Below are 13003 nucleotides of genomic sequence, written 5' to 3'. Positions count from 1 at the left end.
CCTCTTTCAATCCGACCCTCCCTCCACCCTCCTGGTATCACCACTCTCAACATTGATTCTGACGGGATCATCTGTCCTGGATTTCCTGTGTTCCCAGTTCCTATTGTACATCCTCTGGTCTAGCCAGATTTGTAAGATAGGATTGGGATCATAATGGGGGGCGGTGGGGAGGAAGCATTTAGGAACTAGAGGAAAGTTGTATGTTTCATCATTACTACATTGCCCCCTGACTTGCTCTTCTCCTCCCTATGACCCTTCTGTAAGGGGATGTCCAGTTGCCTACAGATGGGTCTTGGGTCCTCAATCTGCACTCCCCCTCATTTACAATGATTTGAATTTTTTTTGGATATGTGACATTAAAACTTTATTGCTTTGTCAATAAGCCATGATGAAACTTAGAACTGGCTCACCTGGCCCTTTCTCTTCTTATCTCCTCCAGTTCAAAATGCTTGCATCGCTTAATAGCCAACATTCTCTTAGATCTGCAGTTGGGCTCAACACATTCAAACCTCAGCACAATCGTCTTTGTCGTTTTAGCCTTCTTCCGGAAAATTGGCTTCGTCTGCCCACCATAGCCATTCTGCTTCCTGTCGTATCGTCGCTTCCCTGGGCACACAGAGAATCCTTGCCCTTCTTGTACTGTGTCTCTTTGTGGGGCTTGTGCTTGCCACACTTCTTACAGAGAGTCTGGCGGGTTTTAGGAACGTTCACCATGTTTACGGGAGCACCACCAGCACGAAAAGCTGATTTGGTTTTTTTATGCTTTGATGCCTGATACCTGATCCCTTCGACACCTCTTGATCACACTGGCTGGTGTGCTTCTTCCATGTGGGCTTCATTGCTTCTCAGCTAGATGGCTGCTTGTTTACTTTCAATTCTTTAAGACATTAGATGCTATGTCTTTTGATAGCTGGACTCCATCAGCTTTTTCCACCACATTTGCTTATGCACCAGCTTTGTCTTCAGCAATCGTGTCGGGAAGGTGAGCATCATGAAATGCCAGTTTAATAGAACAAAGTGTTCTTGCATTGAGGGAGTACTTGAGTGGAGGCCCAATGTCCATCTGCTACCTTAATACTAAACCTATGCATATATGCACATAGATCTATTTCCCCATTTTCATATATAATTTACATATATATGTACATGCCTTTATTTAGACCTCTATAAATGCCCATTTGCCTCCTAGTTCTTTCCTCTATTTCCTTTTACTTTCCTTTTGTCCCACTATCATGTTCAGCCTTCATTTGGGTTTCAGTAATTTCTCTTGGTTACATTACCCTTGATCATGACCTACCAGGCCTCCTACACCCTCCTCACCACCAATTTGGATCAGTTGTTGTTCCCTTTTCCCTGGGTTTGTTAGCACCACTTCCTTCCCCCCGCCCCACTACCCATCTCCCATGTCCCCCCTCCCCCGGAACCATCGGTCCCATTGTTCTCTCCTCCAGATTTTTCATCCAGCCTATCTTATTTAGACAGACCAGAGGAGATAATAACATGCACAAAGACAGAGCAAAACAAAACAACAACAAAAAAGAAAAGCCTGTAGTTAGTTCAAGGATTGTTTGTTGGCCTTTAGAAGTGTTTTCTTATCGAGTCTGATGGAGTGCCAAGACCTGGCCTCAAAGTCTATTTTTGCTATTCCCTGGGGACTTCGTTGCTCTGTTCCCCTTGCTGTTCTGTTGCACGTCCTTAGTGTTTTGCCTCCATGTGGTGGGATCAGATCGAGCACAATTTCCACACTGTGTTTCCTGTGTTGTCCCCTGTGGAGTTATGGGTCAGTGAGGGATGTCGTGTCTTATAGCGGGGCCAGCCATATGGTCTTCTCTGTGGATTGGCTGCTCTGAGCAGAAATATCGTCGTCAAGGCTTGGTGGGCCGGGATGTGCTCCACTCTCTCTTCCTCCTCCTTCATTTGCTCCCGTGTGCTCTGATAAGACATGTCCTTCTCCCTGAGCTGCAGCTTCAGTGCTGTCCTCTGAAATAAATTCTTCTGTGGGGAGGGGCGGCTGTCCACTTGGTTGGAATTGGGGCCAGCTCAGACCTCTCCACTGGTTCCCTACTCCATACCGGTATGGGGGATGTTTTTATGTTAATAATAGTGGACTATTTAGGGGAAAGGATAATGGTAATGGTGGGGCACATAACATGCAAAAATTAAAAATTAAAAACCATGCAAAAATATCAGTGCTATTGAACTAAGAAGTGAAAGTCACATACTAGTCATACATGTGGAAGCTAATGCTTTACTGTGTATATTTCACCACAATTAAAAAGTATTATTTTCACTTAGATTTGATATGGCATATTTCCTAGGTATAATTTTGTTATTTTTAAAGTTCTGGATGAACTGTTTCCCCACATGTAATCATCATGTCACTTTAACTGTAAATATTTTTCCTGGATTGCCGGCATGCCTATTAACTTACTCTTGAGTCATTGATAAATTCATTATTTACTTAGACTTGCTCCTCTGTGTAGCTTATACTGAAGGTATTTTTAAAAATATTTTATTAGGGCCTCATACAACTCTTATCACAATCCATACATATACACACATCAATTGTGTAAAGCACATCTGTACATTCTTTGTCCTAATCATTTTCAAAGCATTTGCTCTCCACTTAAGTCCTTTGCATCAAGTCCTCTTTTTTCCCCTCCCTCCCCGCTCCCTCCTCCCTCATGAGCCCTTCATAATTTATAAATTGTTATTTTGTCATATCTTTCCCTATCCGGCATCTCCCTTCACACCCTTTTCTGTTGTCCGTCCCCCAGGGAGGAGGTCACAGGTAGATCCTTGTAATCGGTTCCCCCTTTCCAACCCACTCATCCTCTATCCTCCCAGTATCACACCTCACACCCCTGGTCCTGAAGGTATCATCCACCCTGATTCCCTGTGCCTCCAGCTCCTATCTGCACCAGTGTACAACCTCTGCTCTATCCAGACTTGCAAGGTAGAATTCGGATCATGGTAGTGTGTGTGTGTGGGGGGGGGGGGGAAAGCATTTAGGAACTGGAGGAAAGCTCTATTCTTCATCGGTGCTACGTCGTACCCTGACTGACTCATCTCCTCCTCTAGATCCCTCTGGGAGGGGATCTCCATTGGCCGACAAATGGGCTTTGGATCTCCACTCTGCACTTCCCCCTTCATTCACTATGGTAAGATTTTTTTTTATGATGCCTTATAACTGATCCCTTCGACACCTTGTGATCGCACAGGCTGGTGTCCTTCTTCCATGTGGGCTTTGTTGCTTCTTAGCTAGATGGCTGCTTGTTCACCTTCAAGCCTTTAAGACCCCAGACGTTGTCTCTTTTGATAGCCGGGCACCATAAGCTTTCTTCACCACATTTGCTTGTTCACCCGCATTGTCTTCAGCGGTTGTGTCGGGAGGGTGAGCATCACAGAATGCCAATTTAATAGAAGGAAGTATTCTTGCATTGAGGGAGTACTTGAGTGGAGGAAGGTGAGTATATATGTCATGACTGCAGCCCTCCTCACAATCATGTACCAGTAACTTGCTCTTGCGTGGCTTCTTCATGAAAATGAAGCTTCGAAGCCTGAGAGAAGGCTTTACCCACTCACCACATGTCAGACTCTTTCCTGTGTGGGTGGACTTGCTCATAAAGGCCAACTTTCACATTCTAAGAAAAACTGTTATTATATGAATCTTCTCTCTATAGTTCCTCTTTTTAAAAATAGGTGCATATTAATTTTAATAGTTGTATTTCATTATTTTAATTTAAACATAAATGCAACTCAATATTAATATTATATAAATTTCACTGTATTTATCTTTTAGCTTAGGGCACCATATACTTCATCTAGGCACTGTGCTGGGAGGAAGCTGGTTCGAAGGAGAGATCAAGGTTCTGGAACAAGTTCTAGACCCAGCCATTGATGAATCTCAGGCTTCCAGGCAGGGGCAGCTTGTCATGCCTATGAAAGTGTCTTCTTGGAAGAGGGGTCACCATCCATGCATTAAGATTTTCAAACAGGCACTACATGGGTTCGGGGATGAAACCTTCTCCTCCATGTTATTTCAATGGAAACCAGGTTGCGATAGTTCTCCAACATCACATCCTGATATAGAGTCTTCTGAGCAGGGTTCAGGAGCTGCCATTCCTCCCAGGTGAACTTTACAGCCACATCATTGAATGTCAGTGATTTCCATGTGGGAAGCTCACGCTGAGCCTTCTCAGTCTTATAGTTCTTGTTTTAAACAGAGCGTAGACTGCTGACTGGGGCCTGCCCGAGGCCCTTACTGCCCTCACGACGCGCGTTTTCTCTCATGTGTAGGCTCTGATGAATTCAAAGATCTGCAGCGCTACGGGAACTCACCAAACTGACCTCAGTGAACTTCTCTTCTGCGTGGACATTCTCATGATTTTAAATAGTTTTGTATTTGATACCCATAACTCTTTCAACACAAGTGGAAGGTCATTCAGTGGTGTGAACTCCACAGTGAATTCGGCCGAAGCTCTTACCAGATTCTTCACATATACTGTATGACCTGACTCATGAACTCCAAGAGCCACGCTGTGCATAAAGCCCTGTCACACTTACAGGGTTCCTCCCTTTTGGGAATGTCTGAATTTACAGCTATAGGTTAAAGAGTTAAGTGATCGGAGTTATAATATGGATTATTATTTTTCTTCTCTGTGGTTGTTTTAGGTCCTTGTAAGTTAGCGCTATTATAAAGGACTGTGTCACAGCCAGGATAAATTTAGAATATCTTTTCTCTGGGAGCTCTTTGATGCCAGTTCATGACAAATTGTGGCTTCCAATTTTAAATAAATGTTCTTAGACTTAAATACATAGAATTGGATTCGGTTACTTAGCCATTAGGTAATAGGGAGTTTTGCTTTATGGTGTCAGACAACATTTGAATTTGGAGCGTCTCAGTCTCAAAGTAACATTTGCTGCCCAGAGAATTTGGGATTTCACTCACACAGGATTTTACACAAGGTCCTGGGTTTTCCTCTATCCTTGCCGCATTGGCTAAGACTGCCAACGTGACACTGAATAAGAATGATAGTCGACAACTTGTCTTAATTCCCAGTCTTAAGGCAAAAACACCCCGTCTCGCATTCTTATGTGTGGTGTAGGTTGTAATTATAGACGCCTTTACCAGATTGAAGAAATTTCCTTCTAGTTTTAGTTTGAACTTTTATTATGAATCTGTTGATTGTTACGTGGTTTTTCTGCATCTATTGATATGTCCCTGAGGCTTTTCTTGATACAAGTAAAAAGCTTCACTGGGTGGAGCTTCCAGAGTACGAATTGTCCCAACTCGGTGAGCATCCGTAACTCACTCTGAGTCAGTGCACCCTGTGGCGTTGCCTGGGAAGGTTCTCTCTGGTCACAGTGAATTTTTTTGTAAAAGCAGTTTTGTGCAAACCTCGATTTCTGTAATAGCCAATTTAAGTGAACAGCATGTGGCTGGGAAATTTTGTCTCCTGCTCAGGAAAAATGCCGCAGAAACTGTTGTGATGTTGAACACAGCTCACAAGGACAGCGCTATGGGGAAATCTCAAGTGTACGGGTGGTTTTCTCATTTCAAAAAAGGTAAAATGTCAATTGATGACAAACCTTGTTCTGGATGTCCATCAGATGAAAATGCCAACAAAATTTGTGCACTTGTAGGGAACCAGTGGAGAGGTCTGGGGGCCGGCCCCAACTCCAAATACTAAGTGGACAGCTGCCCCTCCCCTGAGAAGGCACTGAATCTACAGCTCCGGAAGAGGGACATATCTGATCAGAGCACACGGGAGCAGATGAAGGAGGAGGAGAAGAGAGTGGAGCACATCATGGCCCACCAGCCAGTTGACAGAGAGGACTACATGGCCGGCCCCACTATGAGACATGACGTCCCTCACTGACCCATAGAGGGAATAGCACCCGATTGGCTCCTGCCACATCGAGGCAAAAGATTAAGGGGGTGCAACAGAACAGCAAGGGAATGGAGTGGCAAGGTCCCCAGGGAATGCTTAAGGTAGACTTTGGGGCCAGGGCGTGGTGCCCCAACAGACTGGACTGGAAACCACTCCCAAAGACCAACAAACAATCCTTGAACTAATGACAAGCTTTTCTTTCTTGTGTTTTATTTTGGTTATGTTATTGGTTTGTTGTATATTGTTGTTTGGTTTTGCTCTGTCTTATCTTTTTGCATGTTATTATCTCCACAGGTCTGTCTAAATAAGATAGGCTGGGTGAACAATTGGAGGAGAAAACAACGGGATCAATAGTTCCGTGGGGACATGGGAGACGGGAGGTGGGGGGAAAGGTAGTGGTGTTAATAAACCAGGGACAAGGGAACAACAAGCAATCCAAATCGGTGGTGAGGAGGGTGTGGGAGGCCTTGTTGGGTATGATCAAGGGTAATGTAATTAAGAGGAATTACTGAAACCCTGGTGGGGACTGAGCATGATAGTGGGACAGGAGGGAAGTCAAAGGAAATAGAGGAAAGAGCTGAAAGGCAGAGGGCATTTATAGAGGTATAGATAAAGACATATATATGCAAATATATTTATATATGCGGATGGGGAAATATATCTATGTGCATATATTTATAAGGTTATTATTAAGATAGCAGAGGGACATTGGACCTCTACTCAAGTACTCCCTCAATGCAAGAATACTTTCATCTATTTAATTGGCAATCTATGATGCTCACCTTCCCGACACAACCTCTGAAGACAAAGTGAGTAAACAACTAACTGTGGTGAAGAAAGCTGATGGTGCCCGGCTATCAAAAGAGATAGCATCTGGGGTCTTAAAGGCTTGAAGGTAAACAAGCAGCCATCTGGCTCAGAAGCAATAAAGTCCACATGGAAGAACCACACCAGCCTGTGTGACCACGAGGTGCTGAAGGGATCATTTATCAGGCATCAAAGAACAAAAAAAATCCTATCATTTTGTGCTCACCTCCCTAATGCAACCACTGAAGACAAATGGGTGCATAAGCAAATGTGGTGAAGAAAGCTAATGGTGCCTGGCTATCAACAGATATAGTGTCTGGGGTCTTAAAGGCTTGAAGGTAAACAAGCGGCCTTCTAGCTCAGAAGCAACAAAGCCCACATGGAAGAAGCACACCAGCCTGTGAGATCACAAGTTGTCAAGGGATCAGGTATCAGGCATCATCACAACAAAAAATCTTACCATAGTGAATGAGCGGGGGAGTGCGGAGTGGAGACCCAAAGCTCATTTGTAAGCCACTGGAGAAACCCTTACAGAAGGGTCTTGGGGAGGAGATGAAACAGTCAGGGTGCAATGTAGCAATGATGAGAAATACAACTTTCCTCTAGTTCCTAAATGCTTTCTCCCCCACCTTCCACTGTTATGATCTGAATCCTACCTTGCAAGTCTGACTAGACCAGAGGATGTACACTGGTACAATAGGAACTGGAAACACAGGGAAGCCAGGGCAGATGATCCCCTCAGGACCAGTGGTGTGTGGTGATACTGGGAGGGCATAGGGAGGGTGGGTGGGAAAGCGGGAACCTATTTCAAGGATCTACATGTGACCTCCTCCCTGGGGGACATACAACAGAAAAGTGGGGGAAGGGAGACGTGGGACAGAGCAAGATATGACAAAATAATAATTTATAAATTATCAAGGGTTCATGAGGGATGGGGAGTGGGGAAGGAGGGGAAAAAATGAGGACCTGATGCCAGGGCCTTGGGTGGAGAGCAAATGTTTTGAGAACGATGAGGGCAACAAATGTACAAATGTGCTTTACAGAATTGATGTATGTATGGATTGTGATAGGAATTGTATGAGCCCCTAATAAAATTATTTTTTTTAAAAATGAGCTGACACCAAGGGCTCAAGTAGAAAGCAAATATTTTGAGAATGATGATGGCAACAAATGTATAAATGTGCTTGATACATTGATGTATATATAGATTGTGATAAAGAGTGGGAAAAAAATTGTGCACTAATGCTCAGAGACTGACAACGGACCATTGAAAAGATGGGGAAGTTGTCTGGACTGTCTTGGAGCTCGGTTCAGTGAATTTTAATGGAAGATTTTGGAATGAGAAGAGTTGCTGTGAAATTTGTGCTTCAGATTCTGACTGAGCAGGAAAAAGACTGTCGAGTGGAACCATGCTGGGCTGTGAAAGAACAGCTCCAAAGCGACCCAGACTTTTCCCCAAGGTCATTACTGGTGACAAGACATGGTGCTATTCTTACAACCCAGAAAGCAAACATCAGTCAAGCCAATGGAAGATGCCATCACTTTACCCCAAAAAAGCTTGTCAAGTTAATTCAAAGATCAAGACGATGCTCATTTGTTTTTTGTTGGTTTTAAATTTTTTTATTAATCATTTTATTGGGGGCTCTTACAATTCTTATAACAATCCATCATTCAATAGTATTAAGCACACTTGTGCATATGTTGCCATCAACATTTCCAAAACAATTTCTTTCTACTTGAGCCCTTGGTATTAGCTCCTCTTTTTTCCCCCTTCCTTCCCCATCCTCCCAACCTTGTTTTTTTGTGTTATACTGTCCGTTGTTTCCCTTCACGTTTCTGTTATTTTCCCCCTGGATATGGGGGTGGGGACTACATATCCAATATCGTGATGGGTTTCCCCTTTGTCTCCCTTCCCCTTACCCCGACCCCCACCATCTCCCTACCCTCATATCACTACTCCCACTACTGTCCCTGAGAGTTTTATCTGTCCTGAATTTCATGTGTCGAGAGCTCTTAGCTATACCAATGTGTGTTGTGTTAGTCTGGGTGAACTAGAGAAACAAATTTATGGACACTCATGTGTATAAGAAGGAGCTTTATATGAAAGAGCAATTGTACATTAGGAAAAATCCCACCCCAGTTCGGATCTAGTCTATAGGTCCAATATTAGCCCATATGTCGATACCATACTCTTAAGCTCCTCTTCAGACTCATGCAACACATGCAATGACGCCAAATGCAGGAAGGTCACAGGCCAGTGGGTGGAAAGTCTTGTGGATCCAGTGGTGGTGGAAGCATCTCAGCGCTGGCAGGGGTCTGCACGTGGTTCCTCGAGCTCCCAGGGCTTTGGCTGCATCAGCGTAGCTCCATCAGGCTCGTTGTCAGTAACGTCTCGCAGGGAGTGTGTGTGTGTCATGCCTCCAACAAGCTATGATGCTCCTTAGCACCTCTAAATGAGGCCATCAATCTGTGACCTGATTGACAAGCTATTCCACCCCTTCACTCTTAAGTCTCAAATTGATAACAGATTATATAACTACCACATGTGTACTCTGGTCTGGCCAGATTGGTAAGGTAGAACTGAGTCATGGTAGTAGGGGGGGAGGAAGTATTCAGGAACTAGAGGAATGACGTGTGTTTCCTCAGTGCTATACTGTACCCTGGCTGAATTATCCGTTCTTTGCAACCCTTCTGTGGGGAGATGGCCAAATGTCTACAGATGGGTTTTGAGTCTCCACACCAGCCTCCTTCTTGCGCATTGATATAATTGTTTATTTTGGATCTTTTGATACCTGATTCCTGCTCCCATTGACACCTCATGATCACACAGGCTGTTGTGCTTATTCCATGTGGGCTTATTTGCTTCCCTGCTAGATGGCTGCTTGTTTAACTTCAAGCCTTTAATACTTGAAGATGCTACATCTTTAAGATGCTACATCTTTTATAGTCGAGAACCATCTGTTCTCTTTACCACTTTTGCTTGTGCACCCATTTTGTCTTCAGCAATCATGTAGGGAAGGTGAGTATCAAAGAGTGTCAGGTTATTGGAACAAAGTGTTCTTATGTTAAGGGAGGTTTTGAGTGGAGACCCAAAGGCCATCTGATATCTTAATACTTAACATATAAATATATGTACATTGGCCTCTATCCCTTTCATTATAAATCCATATATTTACATATATGCATACCTGTAGCTATACCTCTATAAATAGCTTTTGCCTCCCACTACTTTCCTCTATTTCCTTTCACCTTCCTCCTATCCACTAGCATGCTCATGCTCCATTTGGCTCTAAGTAATTCCTCTCGGCTACATTGCACTTGATCAACACCCCTCCCTCACCCCAGGTATTACACGCCCTCCTTGCCATCAATTTTGGATCTCTAGTTGTTCTTTTATCCTTGAGTTTGTTAACTCCCCACTGCCTCTTTCCTCCCTTCCCCTCCCATGTCCCCCCAGAACTGCCAGTCCTGTTGTTTTCTCCTTGGGCTTGTTCGTCTTACCTATCTTATATAGACATATGGTGAAAGAAAAACAGAAATACAAACAAACAAACAAAGCAACCCAATGATAGTTCCAGTCTGTCGGCTGACCCTTATGTGTGTTTTCTCATCAAATTCGATCCCTGTCTCTCAAATCAGAAGTCTATTTTCAGGATTCCTTGGGGACTTGGTTGCTTTGCTCCCCTTGCTGCCCTATTGCACTCCTTTGTGTCTCACCCCACTGTGCATGGGGCAGACCAGGCACATGTTCCGCACATTGTCTCCAGTGCTGTCTCCTGTAGTGCTATGGCTCAGTGAGGGAACACCATGTTTCATGGCGGGGCTTGCCCTATGGTCCTCTCTGCATTAACTGCTCTGAGCAGGGATGTGTCCCCAGGGCTTGGTGGGCCATGGTGAATTGGTGGGCCATAGTGAGGTCCTCTCTCTCTCTCTCTCTCTTACATCACTCCATGTGGTCTGGATAGACCTGCCTCTCTTTCCCTGGCTATATCTTCAGTGCTGTCCTCTGAAGATTGCCTTCTTCTGGGGAGGGGTCAACATAGCTTGGCTTAGGCCTGGCCCCATCATCCTTGCTATTCATTTGCTGCTCCATGCCAGTGTAATGCCCTCAAGGCTTGGTGCTCTGGGATGGGGTCTGGTCCCTCTCTCCCTTTCCTATTGAGACATAAACAAAACACTCCCCATAGGTGTATTGGTGCCCTGTTCTGCCATCACCCTTTTTTAAACACCCCCTCCCCGCTCTTTTCCCCTCCTTTTTACTTGGCTGCCTTATGCATCCCAGAGTGGGGTCAGGCCACTGCCAAAGTACATGGATCTCGACTCGGGATTCCTGCATTAAGTAGCTTATCCTCTATGCCCATCATTTGTGTGTGTGTGTGTGTGTGTGTGTGTGTGTGTGTGTAGTGCATTTGGAGTTCATTCCACCAGGTCAGACTATTAATCAAGCTTTCTAGTCAGAGGTTCTGAAAAGATCATGTAACAGTGTGCTACAAAAAAGGCCTGATTTCCTGGTAGGGCATGATCAAGGGTAATGTAATGAAAAGGTATTGCTGAAACTCAAGTGGGGACGAAGCATGATAGTGGGACAGGAGGAAAGTCAAGGGAAATACAGGAAAGAGCTGGGAGGCAAAGGGAATTTATAGAGATCTAGACAAAGACATGTACATATACAAATATATATATATATATATGAGGATGGGGAAATAGATCTATGTGCCTATATTTATAGGTTTAGTATTAAGGTGGTGGAAGGACATTGGGCCTCTACTCAAGTACTCCCTCAATGCAAGAACACTTTCTTCTATTAAATTGGCATTCTATGAAAAAAAAATGGCATTCTATGATGCTCACCCTCCCAACACAACCGCTGAAGACAAAGTGGGGGAATAAGCAAATGTGGTGAAGAAAGCTGATGGTGCCTGGCTATCAAAAGATATAGTGTCTGGGGTCTTAAAGGCTTGAAGATAAACAAGCAGCCATCTAGCTCAGAAGCAACAAAGCCCACATGGAAGAACACACCAGCCTGTGTGATCACGTGGTTTCGAAGGGATCAGTTATCAGGCATCAAAGAACAAAAAATCATATCATTGGGTGCACACCTCCATGATACGATTGCTGAAGACAAAGAGGGTAAATAAGCAAATGTGGCGAAGAAAGCTGATGGTGCCCGGCTATCAAAAGAGATAGTGTCTGGGGTCTTAAAGATTTGAAGGTAAACAAGCGGCCATCTAGCTCAGAAGCAACAAAGCCCACATGGAAGAAGCACACCAGCCTGTGCGATCATGAGGTGTCGAAGGGATCAGGTATCAAGCATCATCAGAACAAAAAAATCTTCCCATAGTGAATGAGGGAGAAGTGCAGAGTGGAGACCCAAAGCCCATTTGTGGGCCACTGGAGATCCCCTTACAGAGGAGTCTAGGGGAGGAGATGAGTCAGGCAGGCTGTGATGTAGCATCTATGAAGAATACAGCTTTCCTCTAGTTCCTAAATGCTTCCTCCCTACCACCCCCCCTCCACTATCAGGATCCAAATTCTCCCTTGCAAGTGTGGCAAGACCAGAGGAAGTACACTGGTGCAGATAGGAGCTGGAGGCACAGGGAATCCATGGCGGATGATACCTTCAGGACCAGGGGTGTGTGGTAATACTGGGAGGGTAAAGGGAGAGTTGGTTGGAAAGAGGGAACCGATTACAAGGATCTTCATGTGACCTCCCCACTGGTGGATGGACAACAGAAAATGGGGTGAATGGAGGCATCAGACAGGACAAGATATGACAAAATAATAATTTATAAATTATCAAGGGCTCATGAGGGAGGGGTAGTAGGGAGGGAGGGGAAAAAAGAGGACTTGATGCAAAGGGCTTAGGTGGAGAGCAAATGCTTTTAAAATGATTAGGGCAAAGAATGTACAGACGTGTTTTATACAATTGATGTATGTATGGATTGTGATAAGAGTTGTATGAGTCCCTAATAAAATGTTAAAAAAAAGAGTTGTATGAGCACCTAATAAAACGTTTTAAAAAAATAAAATAAAGTCCTGATTTTTGTCAGACAAGGGACTGGTTTTGCCACCATGACAATGCACCTGCTCACGCATGCCTCTCTTGCATGACTTCGTTTCCACGAATGCAGAGGGACATGAAGGACAGTGATTTTAGTAGAAGAGATGAAGACAAAAACCAAGGGAGGTGCTGTCAGCCATCCAAACAGATAGTTCGAAAAATGTTTCTAAGAACATGTAGAGCACTTTGAAGGTGAGAAGGTAGTTTTGTCAAAAAGAGTTAAATGCATAACTTTGGGGGG

At 44.2% G+C, this 13003-nt stretch overlaps 1 pseudogene; it reads right to left on the bottom strand.

The window, feature by feature from the left end:
* Positions 1–395: 395 nt before the first annotated feature.
* Positions 396–714, bottom strand: LOC142434694 (large ribosomal subunit protein eL42-like; annotated as a pseudogene).
* Positions 715–13003: the final 12289 nt, after the last annotated feature.

The sequence above is a fragment of the Tenrec ecaudatus genome, chromosome 1 (assembly GCF_050624435.1).
Source record: "Tenrec ecaudatus isolate mTenEca1 chromosome 1, mTenEca1.hap1, whole genome shotgun sequence".
Lineage (NCBI taxonomy): Eukaryota > Metazoa > Chordata > Mammalia > Afrosoricida > Tenrecidae > Tenrec > Tenrec ecaudatus.
The sequence above is the reverse complement of the archived record's forward strand: the minus strand, read 5'-3'. Positions and strand labels throughout refer to the sequence as shown.